Genomic DNA, 21,916 nt, shown 5'->3' on the forward strand with positions numbered 1-21,916 from the left:
TGGGCAGAGGGTGACATCCACCAGGAAGGCATGAGGTCATGGGTCCCGGGCTCTGGCACGAGGACTCTGAGCAAGTTGTTCGCAGGAGACAACTGTCCCCAGGACTTTTCTGGGACTACAGTTCCTGCAGCTCCTTAGAGAAATTTTCTAGCAGAAATTAAGATGCCACCAGGACTATTTATGCTTTTAAAAAAAAATGGCAATCAGGGGCTGGAGAGATAGCACAGCACCGGAAGTGTTTGCTTCACACAAGGCTGACCTGGTTTGATTTCCAGCATCCCATAGGGTGCCCTGAGCCTGCCAGGAGTGATTCCTGAGCATCCCCGAGTATGGTCAGAAAACAAAACAAAACAAAAAGAGAGATAAAAGCTGGGGGAGATATGACACGCAGTGACAGTCAGAGCCACGCAAAAGTGACAATGCATGTGACAAGATGGTATTTTAGGCTTGGGGGCTGGAGTCAGGAATAATTACAGGGGTCCCAGCACGACACTGGGGTCTTGCGCATCAGAGGAAAAAGAAGGGGAGCCCCTGGGCTCTAATTCCCAGCCTTGTTCCTCTAATGGTTCCTTGTGGAATGATGTTGAATAATGATAATTATCACTGAGCCTGGCGCTTTGAGCATCCCTTGTCAACCACAGCTGCCGCCTGGGGCCCGAGACTCCCTGGGCGTGGAAGGACAAGCAGACGCCTCCAGATGCCTCCAGATGTTGGCATATGATTTCATCTTAATAACTGGGCGGCTCTAATTTGGGGGAGGTGTTGGCGGACAAACACAGATACTTTGAGTTTGGCAATGGAAGTCCAACTGTTTGGGCTCCTTCTGGCCCTTTGGAATGAATGAATGAATGAATGAATGAGAACACATGGGAAATGTTGCATGTGCCACCTGCTGGGTGATCCCATGTCGAAAACGCTGCTTGAGAGACCTTACCTGGGTTTCAAGGTGGGAACTTGCTTTGCAGTCTGTGCATGTCTCCTGTGCTGGTCTCATTGGCCTGCCCCTAAGGGAGGCACCGTGGAAAGCATGTCCTTGTTCTTGGAAAACTTTCACGGGAATGTTTAGAGGTGACAGACTATGACAGACCATGACAGATCCCTCTATGAGGGGTGTGGGGAAGAGAGAATGGAAGTAAGTAGTTATGCTGAGGGGTGTGGGCAAAGAATAGGGGGTAATGGGTGCTAAGCTATTGCAGCTATCAAAATATAAAAAAAAAATGAGGCTGGGCTTTTTCCAAAATAAATTGTTCCTCTTGTGAGGCAAGGATGCTGCCCTCACAGGTGGTGTTGAAATCAAGTAGGTTACCCCCCCACCACTTTGGAAATGAGAATTTAGAACCTGCCTAAGTTCAGTGTTCTAGAAGTTTGTGTAGTTTCTAGAAACTTCTCTGCATCCACTTTGGAGAGGGTCATAGAGAAAGGGATTGAGAAGTGTTTCCAAGCCTTTTATTTATTTATTTTTTGGGCCACACCCGATGGTGCTCAGGGGTTACTCCTGGCTGTCTGCTCAGAAATAGCTCCTGGCAGGCACGGGGGACCATATGGGACACCGATATTCGAACCAACCACCTTTGGTCCTGGATCGGCTGCTTGCAAGGCAAACGCTGCTGCGCTATCTCTCCGGGCCCAAGCCTTTTATTTTTAATATCATCTTACCCACAGCCATCCTGCCTAGATTCATCTAAAACCAAACAGGGCCAGAGCCATAGCACACCAGGGAGAGCATTTGTCTTGCATGTAGCTGACCTGGGTTTGATCCCCGACATCCCATAGGGTCCCCCAAGCCCACCAAGAATAATTTTTAAGTTCAGAGACAGAAGTAACTTCTGAAGCGCTGGTAGGTGTGGCCCTCAAACAAAAACAAAAGCAAATCAAATGCAGTCACAGGCTTGTTGACTCAGAAGAGGTCAGGAGGCAGTTTTCTAGGATCTGAAAAAAGGAGACCCCCCCCCCCACACACACACACCTGTCCCTGCTGAGGCTGACATCAAATTCAGGCTTGTTATCAGTGCCTCACATAGGGTGTCTCTGCAGAGTCCAGTGAATAACCTAATCACCCCACTCCCCTTTTTGCAGGCAGGCTGCTCCCAAGAAAGGTCAGACCAAGAATTCAGATAAACGGGAGAGCTGGTTTTTTTGTTTGTTTGTTTTTTGTTTTTTGTTTTGGTCTCACCCGGCAGCGCTCAGGAATTACTCCTGGCTCTATGCTCAGAAATTGCTCCTGGCAGGCTCGGGGGACCATATGGAATGTTGGGATTCGAACCACCGACCTTCTGCATGCGAGGCAAAAGCCTTACCTCCATGCTATCTCTCCAGCCCCTAAATGGGAGAGGTGTGGGCCTGAACAGTGTGGATGGCTGATAAGAGGCAGAAGCCCCAGCAGCCACTTTGTGTCTCTCCTGGGCACCCCTAGACAGTAACTAGTGACCAAGAGCAACCACAGTCACAACTTTAGGTGAGAAGACTTTTGGGGTGGGTGGAACTTTCCTGTTGTTGCCACAGAAGGAAGGGCTGAGGGTGGCTGGTGCTTTGTGGTGTCAGGAGTGCAGAAATGGAGTGCATAAGCTGTTGGGCCAGGCCTGCTTGGGTGAGGGTGGAGCAGCAGAGAAGGCTAGACTGGGGAGGGGTGTGTGTGGGATTCTAGGAGGAGTCTGGGGGTAGCAGGAGGGCAAAGGGCAAAGTGACATCCTTGGGGCAGGAAAATTAGGCATGAGGATCTTGCGGTGCCAGTGCTGGACTCATATCAGGGTGCTCGTGGAGCTGAAAACCTGAGGTGTCAGAAGCCCAAGATGATGGGCAGGAGGAAGGGCTGGAACAGTTCCGCCCAGTCTCAGAAAGGAGCATGGGATACAGTCAGTAACCTGTATTGGACTCAATGTTCTTTGCCTTTGGATCTCATTTGCCAGTGCTTATGACTGACTCTGGGTTCTGTGCTCAGGGCTCACTCCTAATGATGCTCAGGGGACCCTATGTGGTACCAGTTGGCTGTGTGTGAGATGTGCCTTAACTATGTCTCTGGGCCGTATGTAGTGTTTGCACAAATGTTCCTCTTTGACACATGAGCATGTTGAGGTCCTTGTCCCAGGAGACAGATCAAGGGATACCTGGCATCTCTCCTGCCAGCTCCAGTGGGTGCCTCCAGTGTATGGTGTAGCATAGTGGCACCAAGAATGCCAGTCAGGTAGGCATAATACCTGACATAGTGTGACTGCCACAGGCCCAGGGGGCATTCATGGCCTCCACGCTCGCCTCCTCTCCTCTCCTGCAATTTGGAAACCAAGGATGCTGAGGGTGGAGCATGAAGTTCTGACACAAGACCCACCTGACTGACCCCCATTACCTGTCCTTCTTCCCCTTTCCTGCTGCCATCCAATGCCAAACTCACCCACATGCCAGGGCCTTGTGGTCCACATTGGCTCAGAGCTACTGAGGCAGTGACTTTGGGGGAGCAGTTAATCTATGGATGCACCAGCCTCCCCTTTAGCTTAATGTCCCCCTCAGGAGAACCTTAATTACTGGGTTAATGACTGAGCAAGAAGGTTCACACTTACTGCAGGAATTTGGCACCTATCTGGAATGCCCCAGGACAGCTGAAACACAAGAAGGGGGTGGGATTTGGGAATGCTAAATAGAGGTTGTCTCCAACAAACACCAGAGGAGAGATTCGGAAGGTGCTGGAAGGTACTAGAAGAGGTTAGAAGTTACTAAAATGTCCATAAGATATAGCCAGGGCCAGGGAGCTGTAAGGAGGAGCAGGCAAAACAAGTGCCTCTAGAGTGGAGGGGCTCAAGTGGCTTGAGAAAAGGGTGTGCTGGGAGATGGCTCCGAGGGTTGGAGCACACACCCTTGGTATCACATATCTGTGTTCCCCATCTCAGTCATGAATGAGCCCAGTCTCCTGAGTGCCCTTGAATATGGCCCCCAAACAAGCAGAACTAAAAGAACCAGAACAGCGCACTGGTTTTATGGCCCAGTCTCTCCTCTCCTTGCACCTGATGGAACCCGGTTCTGGGCTGTTTTGTGACTCCAGAAGATTTGGAGGGACAACCTGAAGCAGATGCTGGAGTTGTGACTCCTGAATTCTTGGTGACCATGTGGGAAGGAAATGGGAACAATAGAGGGCAGAGCAGACATAGAGGCAGGTGGGCTAAGGCAGGGCTGTAGGTCTGAGAAAGCCCAATGGACACTGTGGTGCTTGGGGAGAATTGTGAACAAGGACAGGGAGAGACGTAGGGGAAAAGAAAGAGTGTGTGTAGTAACTGGAGAGGACAGGGTTGATTTGGATGGGGAGAGTCCTGTGGAATGGGGCACTCAGAACCTTCTCAGCGGACCCTGCAGGGTGTGGGCACAGCCAGGCTGACTCTACTGATCAGGCTGTCTTGGAGTGGGCGGAGGTCAGCCGGTCCACTCCCATCACCTGCCAATCGCTGCTCTCACCACATCCCTTGCTCAGGGGGCACCTGGCAATTGGTGACATTTCCATGCACTTGACCCTGGGACCACACGGAACCCCTAGGTTGGAAGAATGTCATGATGCTTCCCCTGAGCTGACCCAGCCACACTGGCATATGCGACTCCTCTTCTGTCCAAAAGGGAATCCGGAGCTCCAGCAAGTGGGCTCCAAAGACCATCTGTTTACTCTCCTGCCTGAGAAGTGTCCCTTTCACCATCCTTGGGGATGGGGATGGGGGCTGGACAATAAATCTCGACACGAGGGCTGTCTTTTATCCACCACTCCCTTCCCTTGTGGGCCTAGAAATTGAATGTTCTCCAAATGGTACATTATTGATATTAAAAGCGATTTGTGCATCACCTGCCATCCAAGAGATGTTCTAAATAATATCTCCAGGAATGAAAAGGAAATTGCAAAGCCTGTCTGCCTGCACTTATCAACAGATAACCTGGCCTCTACTGTCAGGCCCAGCAAGAGAGGAGTCCCAGGTCCCACAGTTGCACACAGGCTCCAGGGTGCCAAAGTTAACTGCCAGAGAGGGGCCTGCATTGCTGGGGTACATGGGGGCCTTGCAGGCAAAACTATGACAAGATACTTCAAGCCTTTTTAATAGAGAAGCCCAGGGGCCTATGACAAATCCCTAGGCCAGGAGGGTGGGGGAAAGTTGGGTTTGGGACCAGGGTAAGGTCAGATTCAGGGCCAGATAAAAGAAACAGGTATATAAGGTAAAGGATAACTAGTCCAAAAGGATACAGAGGAAGGTCTGTCCAAATTAGGGAGAAAAGCCGTAGTCAGGAGTAGAAACAGTTTGGTCAGATTGCTGTTCCAACTGAATCTCCCAAATGCCACACATTCTCCACACTGACTATCCACTCCATCACTGGGTGTGGGTGGGTGGGGGGTGATTTATAGGCCCAACCAATAATAGTTGATTAAGGTCTTTCTTAAAGGGTCAGGCCCCTTTTATGACTGGTCTGAACTGCTGCTGGGGTAATATAGTAATGTAAGACAAGATCAATTTATTTTTAGACTTAATCCTCATAAATCCATCTCAGGCCACCTGTGTCACACAGCCTAGACTTTCCCCCTGTAGAGCTGGTGGCCACCCCAGGGATGGATCCGTGGGTGGCACTGCAGTTGAATCCACACATCTCATCTCTCTCTCTCATCCATCCACGTTGGTACCATTGAGTTGGCACAGAGTCTACAGGCAACTCCACAACTTTCTCATGAGCACAGCACAACACACAACACACCTCTTGTAAAATTAGATGAAGTATGCAATTCATTGCACCTAGGGGGACATCACCCTCATCTTTCCTGGCTCTGTCTAGTGGCCACTTGTGTGCCATCCACCTCTGAGGGCTGCAGCCACACGCCTTCCCCAAGGATGATTTTCTTTGGCTTGTTTGAAAGAAAAACAAAAAACTGTTCTCACAGCGAACATGCAACAGAGTGTGGGATAGTTCATCAATGCTTTGCTGAAGGCTGAAGGCTCGTGTACAATATAATGCAGTGAGTAACTTAAGTCAAGCGATGGCATAAATATTTAAAGACTCATTGAGGATGCAGCTGTAAATCTGTATTGATTGCTTCGGCGTGTTTTGTATGGTGTTATAAATACCCAGACAACAGCACCGTGAAGGACAGCTCGAGCCCCTTATCAAGGCAGCATCGTTTTGATAGCTCAGAGGAGGAGGCCTCCTCCACCTTCTCCTCACCTCACAAGCAGCTTCCAGGTGGACCTGGGGCTAGAGTTGAGAGTCAGGGTGGATCAGACCACTGAGGATTTGTTTCTGCATGCTACAAGAGTATTTATAGGACAGACAGAAGAGTGGTATTTAAGACAAACTCACCAGGGCACCTCCAAAGCCTAGCTTCTTTTCCATTTATTTTTCTTAAGTCTTTATGCTGTGATTTACAGCATTGTTAATATGCCTCGCTTCTTAAATGATATTGAATAGAAGCAATAAACACTTGAAACACATAAGTTCCAGAAGACATTATTCTCCTAACACAAACCATGATTGCTTGTGACTCCACCCTGGATTTAGGTGTATCTTCCCAAGACCCCTCCCAGGAATGGGCGGGTCGGAGTCACAATTGCTCATCTGGCATGAGGAAATGGAAACACACTCCTTATTAATGAACTGGATATTCATGAACATTAATATTCATGTATATTATTTTTGTCAATTAATACTGACAAAATGATTATCTTGCCTAAAGCATTCTATGGATTTAAGGGAGTTCCTATAAATTACTCCTAGCATTTTTAACAGACATAAATCAAATACTGTTGACCTATATGTGGGAAATAACAGTTCCCTTATGTTCAAAATAACCAAAGCAATCCTCAAAGAACATAGATGAGTGGCTTCTCTTTTCCCAGTTTCAAACTATACTATAAAGCTATAGTCATCAAAATAGCATGGTACTGAACTAAAGACAAACTCTCAGACTATTGGCATAGAATTGAGAGTCCAGAGACAGATTCCCAGATAAAGGTGGAAAGTAGAGCAAGGAAAATCTCTTCCACAAGTGGTGACAGAAAAACTAGTCATTCACATGCAAAAAAAATTTTCAGACCCTTTTCTAACTAACATCATGCATAAAACTCAAATTAAAGTGGCTTAAAGGTTTTTGTATTAGACCTGAATCTATAGCTTACATTGAGGAGAATATAGAACCTTTGATTCTAGAGGCATTTTCAAGGATTCGATCATGGGTAAAGCATATGAAAACAAAGTTAAACAAATGGGACAACATCAAAAGATGAAGCTTCTATACCACAAAGGAAATGATCAGAATAAAAAGACAATCCATGTACTGGGGAAGGCTATTTTGCCCATCACCCATCTGACAAAGGTTTGATATATAAGATATATTAGTTCTTTCTATCAACTCTTTGGAAAATTCTTGGACAGAATCTACCAAAGTCAGGCAAACCAAGCGTTTCTGTTCTTCTATGCCAAAGAGAGAAATAAATTTTGGAAAGAGCCAATGGATCAAGTGCCTGTCTCTGAACCAATGGTCATGGTTGGGGCATGACTGGCTTCTCCAGTTCAGTGGGGTGTGGGTCCCACAAAAATAATCCTAAAATCATTTTCCTCGACAGCATGTGCCTCAGAGGACACACTTAGTCTGTTTACTTAAAATACACTCCCCTCTTACTATTGTCTTGCCAATATATTGTATATTACAATGATACAATCTGCAGGGTTTATGAACTACTTAATAAAACCGGTATGCAACCTCTTTAATAGTTTTTTTCAAAACCACAGGCTGGGGGCCCGGAGAGATAGCACAGCCGTTTGCCTTGCAAGCAGTCGATCCAGGACCAAAGGTGGTTGGTTCGAATCCCGGTGTCCCATATGGTCCCCCGAGCCTGCCAGGAGCTATTTCTGAGCAGACAGCCAGGAGTAACCCCTGAGCAATGCCGGGTGTGGCCCAAAAACCAAAACAAAACAAAACAAAACAAAAAAACAAAAAAACCCAAAAAAACCCCCACAGGCTGAATATAAAAAATGCTCATTATCGCTTATCATTAGGGAAATCCAAATCCAGACAACAATGAGATCTCACCTCACACCAGTGAAAAGGACACACATCAAAAATAATAGGAATAGGGGCCTATTGCAAGGTGTCTGCTTTGCAAGTGCTAGCCAAGGAAGGACCAGGGTTTGATCCTGGCATCCCCACAAGCCAGGGGCGATTTCTGAGTGCTTAGCCAGGAGTAACCCCTTAGCATCAAATGGGTGTGGCCCCAAAAACCAAAAAAAGAAAAAAAAAAAAAGAAAAAATAGGAATAGACTGATGGCAGGATGTGGTGAAAAATATTCATCGATGGTGAGAATGTTGTCTGGTTCAGCCCTTGTTGAAAATGGTATGACGGCCGGGCGGTGGCGCTAAAGGTAAGGTGCCTGCCTTGCCTGCGCTAACCTTGGACGGACCGCGGTTCGATCCCCCGGTGTCCCATATGGTCCCCTAAGCCAGGAGCAACTTCTGAGCACATAGCCAGGAGTAACCCCTGAGCGTTACTGGGTGTGGCCCAAAAACCAAAACAAAACAAAACAAAACAAAAAAAAAAAAAAACCCAAAAAAAAAGAAAATGGTATGGACAGTCCTCAGTAAACTCAGAATTGAGCTGCCATATAACTCAGCAATTCTACTTTGGGGTATCTACCCCCAGTACTTGAAAATATTTATTCAAAAGAATGTATGCATGTCATGATCCATTATAGTACAATAGCTAAGATATAGAACCAACCTAAGTGTCTGAGGACAGATGAATGGATGATGAAGGGTGGTATAAAAACACAATGGAATAGTATGCAGCTGCAAGAAATGATTTGAAATTACATTTGCTACAATTTGGATGGGACTAAAATATATCATGTATCATGTTGAGTGAAGCCAGAAGAAGAAAGATAAACAGAATCATCTCACTTATCAGCAGTAAATCAAGTAATTGCATTAGGAAATGTAATACAGTAAAGGGCAGGATACCTAAATCACCCTGACCCCAGAGCTTAGAAAAGAGAAGAACAGAAAAGGAAAAAATCAGGACAAGAAGAAATAAGATGAGAAAGGGAAGCCATGTGGAAACAGCGTCTGAGTTTCAGTTATACTGTAGGATATTGGTGATGTTACACACCCAAAGCACTGAAAACATGACATCTAAGCTGCAACGACCACACTTTGCAATGTATCAGCCAAGGTGGCAGGCTGGGCGCAGGGACAGGGGATGACGGAGTATGGGAGCACTTATGATGGGAGCTGCCACTGCTGGTAAGATTGGTGTGGCAATAGGATATGCCTCGAATGCAACTATCAATAACTTTGTAAGTCATAGTTCTTTAAAACATGTTAAACAAAAAAATTAGAAAAAAGAACAAACCCCAAAATAATGACAGGCCAAGAGGGTGAATGTGCCAAGTGCCTATTACACATAAGAGTTTTTTCCAGTGTTCCTTTTTGCTCTGTTTCAAGCACTCCTGTTGTCTACATGGATGGATTTGGATTTGAATTAGCCTTCAATTTCAGGAGGCTGATCTCACTGCAGGAGACAGTGGCAGTTGTTCAATAATAAGCAGCAAGTCTAGGTCTCTTGGGGTGAACCTGACAGTGACACCAAGGATCCTGGGAACTTGGCTTTGCATTAGTGACAGTGCCAGGACCTAAGTGTCCACCCAAATCAAGGCCAGTAAAACTCCTTGCTTGACTAAGAAGTGGGAAGAGTCTGGCACTTGCCTCAAAGCTGCTTTTTAGTTTAATTTAATTTAATTTTGGCTTTGGGGTCACACCCAGCAATGCTCAGGGCTTACTCCTGGCTTTGCACTCAGGAATTATTCCAGGCAGTGCTTGGGGGACCCTATGGGATGCCAGGGATAGAACTGGCTATGCTGTGTGCAGGGCGAGCATCCTTCTTGCTGTGCTATAGCTCCGACCCCAAAGATGCTTTTTAATTTTAAGCCCGGAAAGGATACAAGTTAAAGGAGAAAATACTGGTGCTGGATGAGGTCATCTCTTGCAATGGTCCTCAAACATCAGAATTGGTTCTCTGGCAGGCATTGTGGTACATCCAGAGCCCATCCAGACAGGCAAAGGCTGAGTGGCGCCTAAGCTCAAGATTGACCATGCCAATGGTCAATCTTTGGACAGTGTTTCCAAAGTCACCCAGACAGTGGAAGAACAGGGGTACTGAAATCTGGGTGTGAGAGCAGGTAGAGATTGGGGTTGAGGGGAGTAGGAGAGAGAGAGAGAGAGAGAGAGAGAGAGAGAGAGAGAGAGAGAGAGAGAGAGAGAGAGAGAGAGAGAGAGAGAGAGAATTTAAGAGCCAAGACAGTCCAAAGGAGAAGGAATCTCAGCAACTACCAGTGCTGAAGCCAAGACTCCCACTGAGAAATGGAAAAAAAATAGGTTTCATGTAGTTCCACCAACTAGTGATGGCCTAGCAAGTGTGAGGCCCTGGGTTTGATCTCAGAGAGAGGAAACAAGATGTTGGCCATGGATAGAGCAGCTGGTCAGCTGTTGGGACACATTGTGGGAGACAGATGCTACCAAAGAGAACCGAGAAGAACTTCTTTTTGTTTGTTTGTTTGTTTGGGGCCACATCCTGCTGTGTTCAGGGCTTACTCCTAGCTTTGAACTCAGGAATTCTCTTGAGTGGTGTTCGGGGACCAGATGGGATGCTGGGGATCAAACCCAGATTGGCCACATGTAAGGCAAACACGATACCCACTGTATGATCACTCTAGTTCCCTGAACTGAGAACTTTTTTTCCATAAGGATCCAAGAAGAAGAAATCTTGTGCAACTGGGCAGGCTAGCAGACTTCCCAGAGACTCGAGGGGTAGAGACTCTACAGCTGTAAAGGCTGAGCTGTTGGTCCTGTTTGGGGGAGTTCAGGAGTGCTCAGAACATGTGGAGGTTCATTACATCCACTGGGACTTGTGTTTCTAGCCAACAGGATAAACACTAGCAGGCTTTGTCCAGGCTTATTTAAACAGCTCATTAATGGTGCTGCCGAAAATGGATTCTGCCTGTGTGAGTAGAAAAGAATCAATAATCATATTAGGTTTCTGTGAAGGTCAGTGGGCTGAGGACTCGGGTTTGAAGGGATGCCCGGAAGGACCATTACTCCTGACAGGCCTGCATGGGAAACATCTTGACTGAGACTCTGGGATTTAATGAAAGATTTATGGTGAAAATTCTGCAAGTAATATCTTGTTAAAATAACTCGTGTGCTAACCTTCAGTGACAAGTGATCGTTCAAACTTGTTCGTTCGGCTCTTGGGCCTTCTCTTTAATCTTTTATTAGTGCCCTTCTCCAAAGTGGAAATACAAGGGATGACAATTGTTTGGGTCCATTATCTTTGATATGAATGTCTCTTCGTGGTATGGGGAGCTGTGTTTTCATTTTCTGAATTACAAATGAAGTAAATGTCACCATTTGATGGTAATGGATGGCATTTAAATACACACAGAATGTTGCGTTGCTTAAAAGTCAAGACCCTCATAAGCAAAGTGAAATGCTAGGCAGAGAGTGTTCTGTGGGGCAGAGACAGCTGCGGGGAGAGGTCACAGCTGTGTTGGTGAAGGCCAGCTGCTGCGTGGCCAGTCCCTGCCACTCCGGGCAGATTATACCAATATTGTTTTCCAGTGAACTTAAGGAAAAGCAGGTGGAAAGATGGGGCATTTCAAAGATCAGTGGAAGTCGGAGTCATCATTCACTTTCTGTGTTTTGGGTGCATTCTCCTAGGTATCTAATGTTAAGGGCCACTCTTCTCCCTCTCAGGTCTACGGGTCTGTATTGGATGCCAAAATCTTTAATAAGCTCCTTAGGGTGAAAGGTGACCAGAAAGGTGGTGCCTTTTGGTCAATCCCATAGGCATGGTGTCATGAAGGCTTTATGACATCTAATCTAGCTAAAAGAGAACCATCTTCAAGTAATTGAAAACCAACCTGGCTGCTTCGACTTGAACCTTCAGCCTGTGGGCTGTGAATAATCAATCCTACTGCTGAAAACACATTCCCAAGGGTTAAAGACCTTCATTCTGGTGGCTCATCAGGATGGTGGACTCTGAGAAAGGTTTCACTCTCTCAACAGCTCAGCATGGGCCTTCAGCCTAAACCTAGCCTATGAGAGGGGAAGGGAGGTCCAAGAGAGTAGAACTGCCATTGCCTGCCCTTCTTCATGCCTTCAGCTGCTTCTCATCAGGAGGATGTGAGAGCAACAGCAGTGGGGGCACCTGGAGACCTTGGGGGAGCTAACTCGATCCTACACTGTTTGATGATCAGCTTGAAAAGTCACTCACAGATAAACTGATCTTCCAGAGAAAAGGAGGTTCTATTGGAAAGTCTGTCATTCCACATGGCAGACAGAGAAGGCATCTTCTCCTGGAGAATTCTAAAGGCATCAAGACCTTAGGACGTGTCTCTTCAGCAGTTTGTCAGAATTGACATTTCGAATTGACCCTGAATCATCCTAGATTGTGGATGATTCCACTGAACCGTAAGTGGAGTGATCCTCAGTGGGGAACTCTGGGTGCTCAGGGAGCCATGCAGAGCTGGGTGGGGGTTTTGAACCTGGGACCCTTGCATTCCTGGCATAAAACCCAAAGACTGTCTCCTTGACTGCAGTGTCCTCTCCCTTCATTGCTTGTGCTTCTGTAATCATGAGTCATAAAGTCATTGATAGGCCAAATGCTAAGCAACTCATACTTTTATTGTTGCTTTTTCCAGGAGTTTTAGAGGTTTTTGGTCTTATATTGCAATGTCTTCAACTTATTTCTAATTAATATGGGAGTGGTTAAGATTGGGGCTCCAGGTTCAATCTCTTGCATGTGAATTTTCAGTTTTCCCAGCACCATTGTTTGAAGAGGCAATTCCTTCTAGATTGAATTTTTTTGATGCCTTTGTTTGCCTAATCTAATGCCTGTCATACACGGTATTGGTTTTGGACTCTGGGCTTGCCCTGGGGGTTCTGGGTTTTCATGCCAGTACTGTTCTGTTTTGATCTCTAGGGCTGTGGAATGGAGTTTGAAAACAGGATTTGTAATGTCCCTAGATTTGTTCTTCTTTTGTTTAGGATTGTTCTGGTGACTTGAGGTCTTTTGTAGTATTTTGTTGGAAAATTTTTTTAGCAGTCTTCACCAGAGATATTGGTCTATTTTTTTCATGTGATGTCCTTATCTGACTTTGGTATCAAGAGAAATGATGACCTCATAAGAAGGATGTGGGCGTGTCCTCTCTTCAAAGTTTGGGAAGAATCTGAGAAGGAATGGTGTAACTCATCTTTAAATGATTGATAAGAATTACTAGTAGAGCCATCTGGTCCTGATTTTCTTTGTTGGGAGATTTTGTTATCAGTGCAATCAAAATTACTTTGAATATGTTCAGATTTTCTGTTTTCTTTTGCTGGTTCTACTTTTCTAGGAATCTGTACATTTCTAGGTTTATAATTATTCTCAGCAGTCTCTTATGACTTTTTGTATTTGTACAATATTAATTGTATTTCTCTTATTAATTATTGTGCTTATTTGAGTATTCTAGCTAATGGTTCATACATTTTATATATAATCTCCAACAATAAAATTTTATTTTTGTTTTTTGCTTCTTTATTATGTTTTCTTCCTTTTACTAACTTGATCTTAGTCTTCTTCTTTATACTTCTTTAGCGCTATAAACCTAGGCTGTTTATTTAAAAGAATCCCCATTCTCTTGATGTGTTCATTTCCTGCTAGAAACTTTCCTCCTAGAATTATGGTTTTTGCTGTATCCCATAAGTTTTGTTATGCATCCAATAAATTTTGTTATATCATAGTACCATTTTCTTTTTTTTTTAATATTTTTATTTAAGCACCTTGACTACAAACATGATTGTGGTTGGGTTTTAGTCATGTAAAGAATACCCCCCTTCACCAGTGCAACATTCCCATCACCAATGTCGAAAATCTCCCTCTTCCCCCCCCACCCTCGCCTGTACTTTAGACAGGCTTTCTACTTCCCTCATTCATTTACATTGTTATGATGGTACTCAATGTAGTTATTTCTCTCATAGTACTATTTTCATTTGTTTCAAAATTGAAAAAATGTCTTTTCATTTTCTTTGCCATTCAAATGTTTTTTTTTATTTTTTATTTTTAGGCACACCCTGTTCAATTTTGATGTATCTATAAATTTTTTTTTTGTGTTTTTGGGTCACACCAGACAGCGCTCAGGGGTTACCCCTGGCTCTACACTCAGAAATCACTCCTGGCAGGTTCAGGAGACCATATGGGATGCCGGGATTCGAACCACCATCCTTCTGCATGTAAAGCAAATGCCCTACCTCTATGCTATCACTCTGGCCCCTGCATTTGTAAATTTTTTTTATAATAATTTTTTTTGTGACCAAAGAGTGAATAACAAATTTTTCACAGTAGTAAGTATCTGTAAATTTTTTTATCTCGCCTCCTGTTCTGCAGTTGGATTGACCAGGCTATAGGCTGGTCTGGGCAGTGGTTTAGACTTTCTCTGACTGGATCATTCTATAGGCTGGGTTGACAGGAGTCAGTGTGGGGTTGGGAGCTCCCCTCACTTTTGGCCAAAGTCTCTGGAATGATTCCTGCTCAAGTACAGCCATGACCTGAGCCTCATAGTGGCCTGGTTTTCTGGTGGAGTGGACTGAGACAATACGTAGCAGTTGGGCAGAACCATAGGGAGGGCTCATTGCACAGGCCCCAAGCTGGAGTATTCTCCTGTCTGGGGAGCCATCTGGGCAGAAATGCAACCAAGCTATGGACAGAGGGGGTCACAGTCTTGGCTCTATGATGGCCAGAATCACTTTGCAGAGTCTCTGGAAAACTAACAACAGAGAATGAGCTGCTTCACGTTTGGTCCATTAATGACTTTATGACTCATGATAACTAAAACACAAGCAATGAAATGAGAGAACACTGGGGTGAGGAGACAGCTTTAGAGGCATATAAGGATCCTGGGTTCAATCCCCAGCTCTGTATGGCTTCCTGAGTACCCAGAGGCCCCTCTGAGGATCAATCCACAATGCTCTGGTGGAATTATCCACAGTCTGGGATAGATCATGGTCAATTCGGAATGCCAGCTCTGTCAAAATGCTGAAGAGTCACTTCCTAAGGCCCTGATGCCTTTAGAAGTCTAGAAGGAGGTGCCTTCTCTGTCTGTCATGTGGAATGACAAACTTCCCAATAGATCCTCCTTTTCTCTGGAATATTAACTTATCTGTGACTTCTCAAGCTGATCATCAAACATGTAGGATCGAGTTAACTCAGTGACTGAAGTCTAAGGGGCTCCCCCAAGGTCTCCAGGTGCCCCCACTGCTGTTGGTCTCACATCCTCCTCATGAGAAGCAGCTGAAGGCATGAAGAAGGGCTGGGATGGCTGTTCTTCTCTCCTGGATGTCTCTTCAGGGCCACACCTGCTGGGAGGACAGTGACCCAATTCCTCCCCTCATCTTCACCTTGGCTTGTGACATATCTGGAAGCTTCCTTGTCTCCAGCGTGGCATGGCCTCAGCTCCAGCTCAGCCTGTGGCTTCTCGTGTGCTGTGCCACCTGATTTGGAGGTGCCCTGCCAGATGGCTGCCCCCCCCTGCCTCTCTGTGGCTGGCCTGGACCCAGTCCCAAAGGCTGTGGCCAAGGTCAGCGTGGCCATCTGGACACAGGGGCCTCAGTGCTGCCCAGGAGCGACTCCAGCCAGTCTTCGCTCCAGATCATGCTAAATTTGAGTCGACATCAACATGGGTGTATCCTGCCCCTGAAAAAAGCTAAACACACAATTATGGGGCTCAGAGATCTGTCTGGGAGTCCCTGCCATTGGACAAAGTGGGGTCTAGTGTTCCTCCAGAGCACTGTCAGGAAAGTTTGACCTGCGAGGCCCTGCTCCCACACAGCCTGGTGCTTGCTCAGGGCCCAGGAGGCTCAGGGCCACAGTCAGCCAAGTGTCCCCAGCCCTGCATGGTCTACTTCTTTCTGCCTCCGCTGGCCTCTCTTTCACATTGTGGATGCAGCCACCCAGATGTAGGTAATGCCTCTGTGGCCAGTGAGGGGTTGCGTCATTTTTTCATGTGGAAGGAACATGTCCACACCTTTGGGATGCTCTTCTTGGTCCCTGTCGCTTTGAAAGGCACCTGAGGGCCTTGCATATGTTGGCTCTGACTGTCCTCAGTACCCACTTTCTGCAGACCCCAGAGAACAGCATGGATTTAGAACCTAAAGCAAGGCTCTCCCACTGTTTCCAGAGATTTTCAGGCAGCAAGATCTCTTCCTTCTCGTCTTCTTTCTCCTCCTCCTCTTCCTCACCTTTTTCCTCCTCTTCCTCCTTCCATTTTGTTTTTTTGGTCACATCCAGGGGTGCTCAGGGTTTACTTCTGGCTCTGTGCTCAGGGATCATTCCTGGTGGTGCTGCGGGACCATATGCAGTGTCCAATGTCGAGGATTAAACTAATCTCATATTAGGGAAGCTCCTTGTTCCAAACGGCTTCTTTCTCTAAACCAGTGAATACACATTTGTCTTCAGGGTCATATTAGAGTTTCTTTAAATATTTAGAGGGGCTGGAGCAATAGCACAGCAGGGAGGATGTTTGTTTTACATACGGCCAACCCAGGTTTGATCTCTGACATCCATAAGGTCCCTCGAACACCACCAAGTGATCCCTGAGAGTAGAGTGGGAGTTACCCATGAGTGCCACTGGGTGTGCCCCAATATTTGATAAACAAGTTGGAAAACAAAGTGCAGACTGACATTGAGGCCTGAGCAGGGGGTGACGGCACACATTGGCTGCAGCTACAAAGTCAGGCCGACCCTTACCACTGTGATGGGGCTCCCTGGGGGGGACAATAGAGATGTGCCTTTTTTCTCAACCAGTCGGGCTGCATCGGCTTCCAGGTTCCAACATGGCACCGTACACACAAAGCCCTGGTGGTGCTGAAGCCTCCCTGGGAACTAGCGTCTTCCTCCATGAGGAATGCCTCAGAACAGGACGATCTCAATGCGACTCCAGCCTGCCCGGGTGGTGGGCGGATTTGGCGTCAGTGAATCCAATGTTGGGCTTGCAGTTCTGTTGGACCCCAGACAAACACGGGCGTGGGCTGCAGCAGATCTGCTGGCAGGCTTCGATTACTCCTGGCATCCCAGGCTCCCCCACCAATCGCCTTTCCCAGAGCTTCCTTCCCCTTGGACAAGTTCCATGCCAGGGCCTGAATATCTATGCCACAGGGCCTCTATCCCTTCTCACCACCCTGTGGGTCCTACCATCACTCGTTCACATGTGCAAATTAAATCCAAGCCCCATTTTATTTGCCTAACTTACAGACAGTAGCAAATTCCTTCTTACATTGCATTACTATTATTATTAATATTTTTGGTTTTGGGGCCACACTCAGTGGTGCTCAAGGCTTATTCCTGGCTCTGCACTTAAGAATTATTCCTGGGCCCGGAGAGATAGCACAGCAGCGTTTGCCTTGCAAACAGCCGATCCAGGACCAAAGGTGGTTGGTTCGAATCCCGATGTCCCATATGGTCCCCCGTGCCTGCCAGGAGCTATTTCTGAGCAAACAGCCAGGAGTGACCCCTGAGCACCGCCTGCTGTGACCCAAAAACCAAAAAAAAAAAAAAAAAAGAATTATTCCTGGCAGTGCTCAGGGAGACCATATGGGATGCCAGGGATCGAACCAGTGTTGGCCACTTAAAAGACAAAGCCCTCCCACAGTGATATCACTCGCCCCCCCATATTGCATTATTACGTAAAACTATTTCAACTTAATTAGTTAAGTTTGTTATTAATAAATTTAGTTATTATTTAAACTTTTATCTAAAGTATCTCACTGCACTTAACGATGCTCAAAATACTCATACAAAATACCCATGCTCAAAATACTACCCCCCCCCCCAAAGACCTTCTTGTGAAGGTCTTCTTGAAGACCCAGTTTTTCAAAGACACAGAAACAGACATTAAGAAAGGAAATCAGACAAACGGAAGTCATCCAGACTGCCCCAAGTTCCCCAAAAATCTCTGAACTATTGCACCTATTTGAAATGTGTGTGCAGAGGAGGAGGGGAAGGCTGGGCAGGCGGGCTATCCTCTTCCTGGTTTTGGCTCCTCCAAAGAAATATTAATAAGTCCCTGACTGCTGCATCTGGCAAGAGGAGGAAACTGCCAGTGATAAGTTGTGCTTACAGAAATGTTAGCAGAGCCACAATTTATGGGGTCTAAGGGGTGGTGCCTTCCCCAGGCATATAAATTGATTGGGGAGTTGCTAGAACCCTGGAGGATAATCCATTCACCCAGATGAGTTCACCAGGAAGGTGAGTGAACTGCTGTGTCAGCAAAGCCCTGCTCAAGGGAGGCCAGTTACTCATGGAGGAAAGTGGGGGTGGTCCAGATGCAAATGAACCTCAAGCAGGTTTCAGGCAGGGGACTGGCCACAGGCAGAAACAGGCTACTGGATTGGAACATAGATTAAGACTTGGGGTGCAGGCCATTAAGATCAACGTTGCCTATTTATTTCTGGAAAACACCAGATGCTCAATAGTTCCTGTTCTTAGGGCACAGTGCCAGAGGAGGGATGAATGTCTGTGTAAACAGAAGGTGGCACGTGTATCCCAATAAAACTTTATTAACAACAGATGGCAGGAGAATATGGCCTAAACCAGCCTTTTTTTGTTTTGTTTTGTTTTGATTTTGGTTTTGGGATCACACCTGGCAGTGCTCAAGGGTTACCTCTGGCTCTTGTGCTCAGAAACCACTCCTAGCAGGTTTGGGGAGAGCATATGGGATGCCAGGGATTGAACCTGAGTCAGCCACATGCAAGGCAAATGCTCTACCAGCTGTACTATAGCTCTGACCTCTAGACCAGCTCTGGCCTCTTGACCCTTTTTCTGACCAGGATCCCCTGCCAACCTTGTTTCCATCGTGTACTCCCATCTTCTGTTCTACTGGTTGGATAGTTTCATGCAGTACACCCCCATTGTGCCCCACCTTGGTCTATTTACAAGGCCCCAGTGGATCCCACTGAGCAAGAGTACCCCGGGGGGACCATGGTCTGGTTCAGCCAGACCCTTTCTTTCCTTAGGACCTGCTTGCTGCACAACTGGTTGGTACTGGACACAGTTCTGTGTGTATGAAGTAAACCAGTGATCCACACTGGGCTCCTGGATTCTTGTGACCTCACCAGCGTAGTTCTTCCCTTCTGCGCTTGTGCTCCCCTTGTTGTCCCAGAGAAGCTGGTGCCCTTTGTGGTGCCATGGCACACACTGGTCCCCAACTTCCTCCTTGAGGGCCCAACCCACCAGGAGCCCCACAGTGGGGCCTTAGCTCCTCCAGCTCCTCCAATATTTAGAAAGTTAAAACCTGCAGGTGTGTTACTAAGTCACATAATTCGTCCCCTGAGAACATTCTTTTTCATTTGTTTGTTTTTGTTTTGGGGCCATTCCTGGTGGTACTGGGGGTTACTTCCTGGCTTTACACTCAGGAATTACTCCTGGCAGAATTGGGGGACCCTATGGAATGTCAGGAATTGAATCTGAATCAGCTGTGTGCAAGGCAAATGCCTTCCCTTCCCACTGTACTGTCGCTCCAGACCCCAGAACAGTCTTGAATCCCAGAGAGATCAGGAGTGCAGTTGACAGACTCCAAGTATCTTAACTTCTTGGAGCATCTGTTTTCTGATGAGTAAAATAAAACAACAGTAAAGTCGCTCACAGCTTTGCCACAAAATAATGCACAGGCTGATGCAGGGAGGCACTTGTCATGGAAGAGCAAGACTTGGGCCTCTGACACCATCCTGCTCCAGCTGCAGCCTGACCAGACCTACCTGGGCCAGGAGGTACTGCTGAGGCAGGAACTGTCACTCATAGAGGACAAGACTCTTTCCTGATGCTCACTTCCTCCCCCAGCCCTCTCTCCTTGTCTAGACTTAGGAAAAGCATCAAAGTCAGACTTGATGGCGTGGGAAGGCTCCCCACACATCTCCTACCCACCTTCAAAAGTGGTGGAGTTGTTGGAAACAAGACAAGTGCCAGGAGGAGTGCATGGGGCCTGATGACCACATGGGGATACAGGGAAGACACCCTGGGCATGGAAAAGGAGCACTCGGGAAAATGAAGGCAATGAGTCCCTTCAAAGAGGGGTGTTTCTGTAGTTGGTGATGGGGCCACTTTTGGAATGATGTATTCTAGTGGGTCACAGTGCATGAAACTGGGCTCATGGGTGATGGCTTTGCTTTTTCTGATGTAAGACACTATGGGAGGGATCTTGGTGGGAGGGATCTCAGATCTCTGCACTAGCACTATAAGCTTCCCCAAAAAGAATGAAAATAATTCAAAAAGGAGAAGTTGGTGCAGGGAAGCTTGTTTTTCCCCAAGTCCACTGATCTTGCCAGTGGACAAGACCAGGGTCTTGCAGGACTAAAAGTTTCTGTCACTCACAGGTTTGTGAGTTCTGTACCCAGGTTTTGTGGGTTCTGTGCTCAGCAGGGGAGGGAAGGCAGAAACTGTCCTACAATGAAGGAGGTGGTCCTATGGCCCCTTTCTGTTTCTCTGCAGAGGTGTTGGGGAGCATTATTTTTGTTTGTGGGTCACACCCAGCTGCGCTCATGGGTTCCTCTTGGTTCTGCAATCAGGAATCACTCCTGGTGGACTCGGGGACCTTATGGAATGCTGGGGATCCAACCAGGGTGTTGGGGGACATTTTGTGTTGTGGTATCCCACACTACTTTCCATCCCAGCTCCCTTAGGGCTGATGCCACCACCCCTCTGGCTGGATCTCAGCACCTGGCAGAACCTGCTTTGCCAACTTTTGTCTTGGCAGCCCTGCCTTGGGAGGAAAGGCCTTTTAAGACCTCATTGTTCACAGCCTTTCTCAGACCACAATGGAAGCATTGTTAGCTGGCCCCTGGGTGCCCCTGAGGGGTTGATGCTGAAGGATCAGGAGTCGAAATGTAGGGCAGGAGTCAGCAGAAGGAGAGGTGCTGAGTCTGCAGAGGCAACAGGTACACACACACACACACACACACACACACACACACACACACACACACACACACACACACACACACACACACACCCTCATTCAGGCTCAGGCCTCTGCCTGAGTGACTGATTGAGTCCACTCTGCTTCCAGCAAAAGCTTTCTTATTTTGAGAAAAATAAAACAAAATTCCTGGTCTTTTAAACCTCATAGCCTGGCATAAAATTTGAATGCAGGACTGGGCAAAGCTAGAAACCAATAGGGGCTGAAGTGATAGCACAATGGTAGGGCATTTGCTTTGCACGCATTTGATCCAGGATGGAAGGTGGTTCGAATCCCAGCATCCCATATAGTCCCCCTCAACCTCACCCCCCCTGTGACTCCCAGGAGTCACAGAGCCAGGAGTAATCCTTGAGCACTGCCGGGTGTGACCCCAAGACAAAACAAACAAACAAACAAACAAACAAAAAGCTAAAAACCAATAGCTTGACTATTAGTCTCAATCATTTACCCATGCATGCATTCATCCACTCATTCACTCCCTCCTTCAGTTGCTCACACATTTATTCACTCTTCATTCATTAACTTCTTCATTTGTTCTCACATTTCTTCCGTCACTTGTTTCTCTTTTTCTAACATATTGTCGATGCCCCCCAAGAATGGGTGGATTTAAAAATTAGGGGATAGAGATGACTATTTGGAGCCTGAGGTGGGCTTATTTTCAATGGACAGGGGTTAGAAGGAGTTGGGGGGGGGGACCAGAAAAAGGAACTTTTCTTCCTGGATCAAGAGCTCTCTAAATGCATTGTGAGTCCTGCCTGGTTGACAGGAGGGTGGTGTTGGGGGCTTGTGAAGAAAATGGTAACAAACATACAATATTATTATTATTATTTTATTTTGGGCCATACCTGGCAATGCTCAGGGATCGAGGCTATATAGGATGCCCTGGGTTAACCCCCCATCAGCTGCCTACAAG

This window comes from Suncus etruscus, chromosome 17, assembly GCF_024139225.1.
Source record: "Suncus etruscus isolate mSunEtr1 chromosome 17, mSunEtr1.pri.cur, whole genome shotgun sequence".
NCBI lineage: Eukaryota > Metazoa > Chordata > Mammalia > Eulipotyphla > Soricidae > Suncus > Suncus etruscus.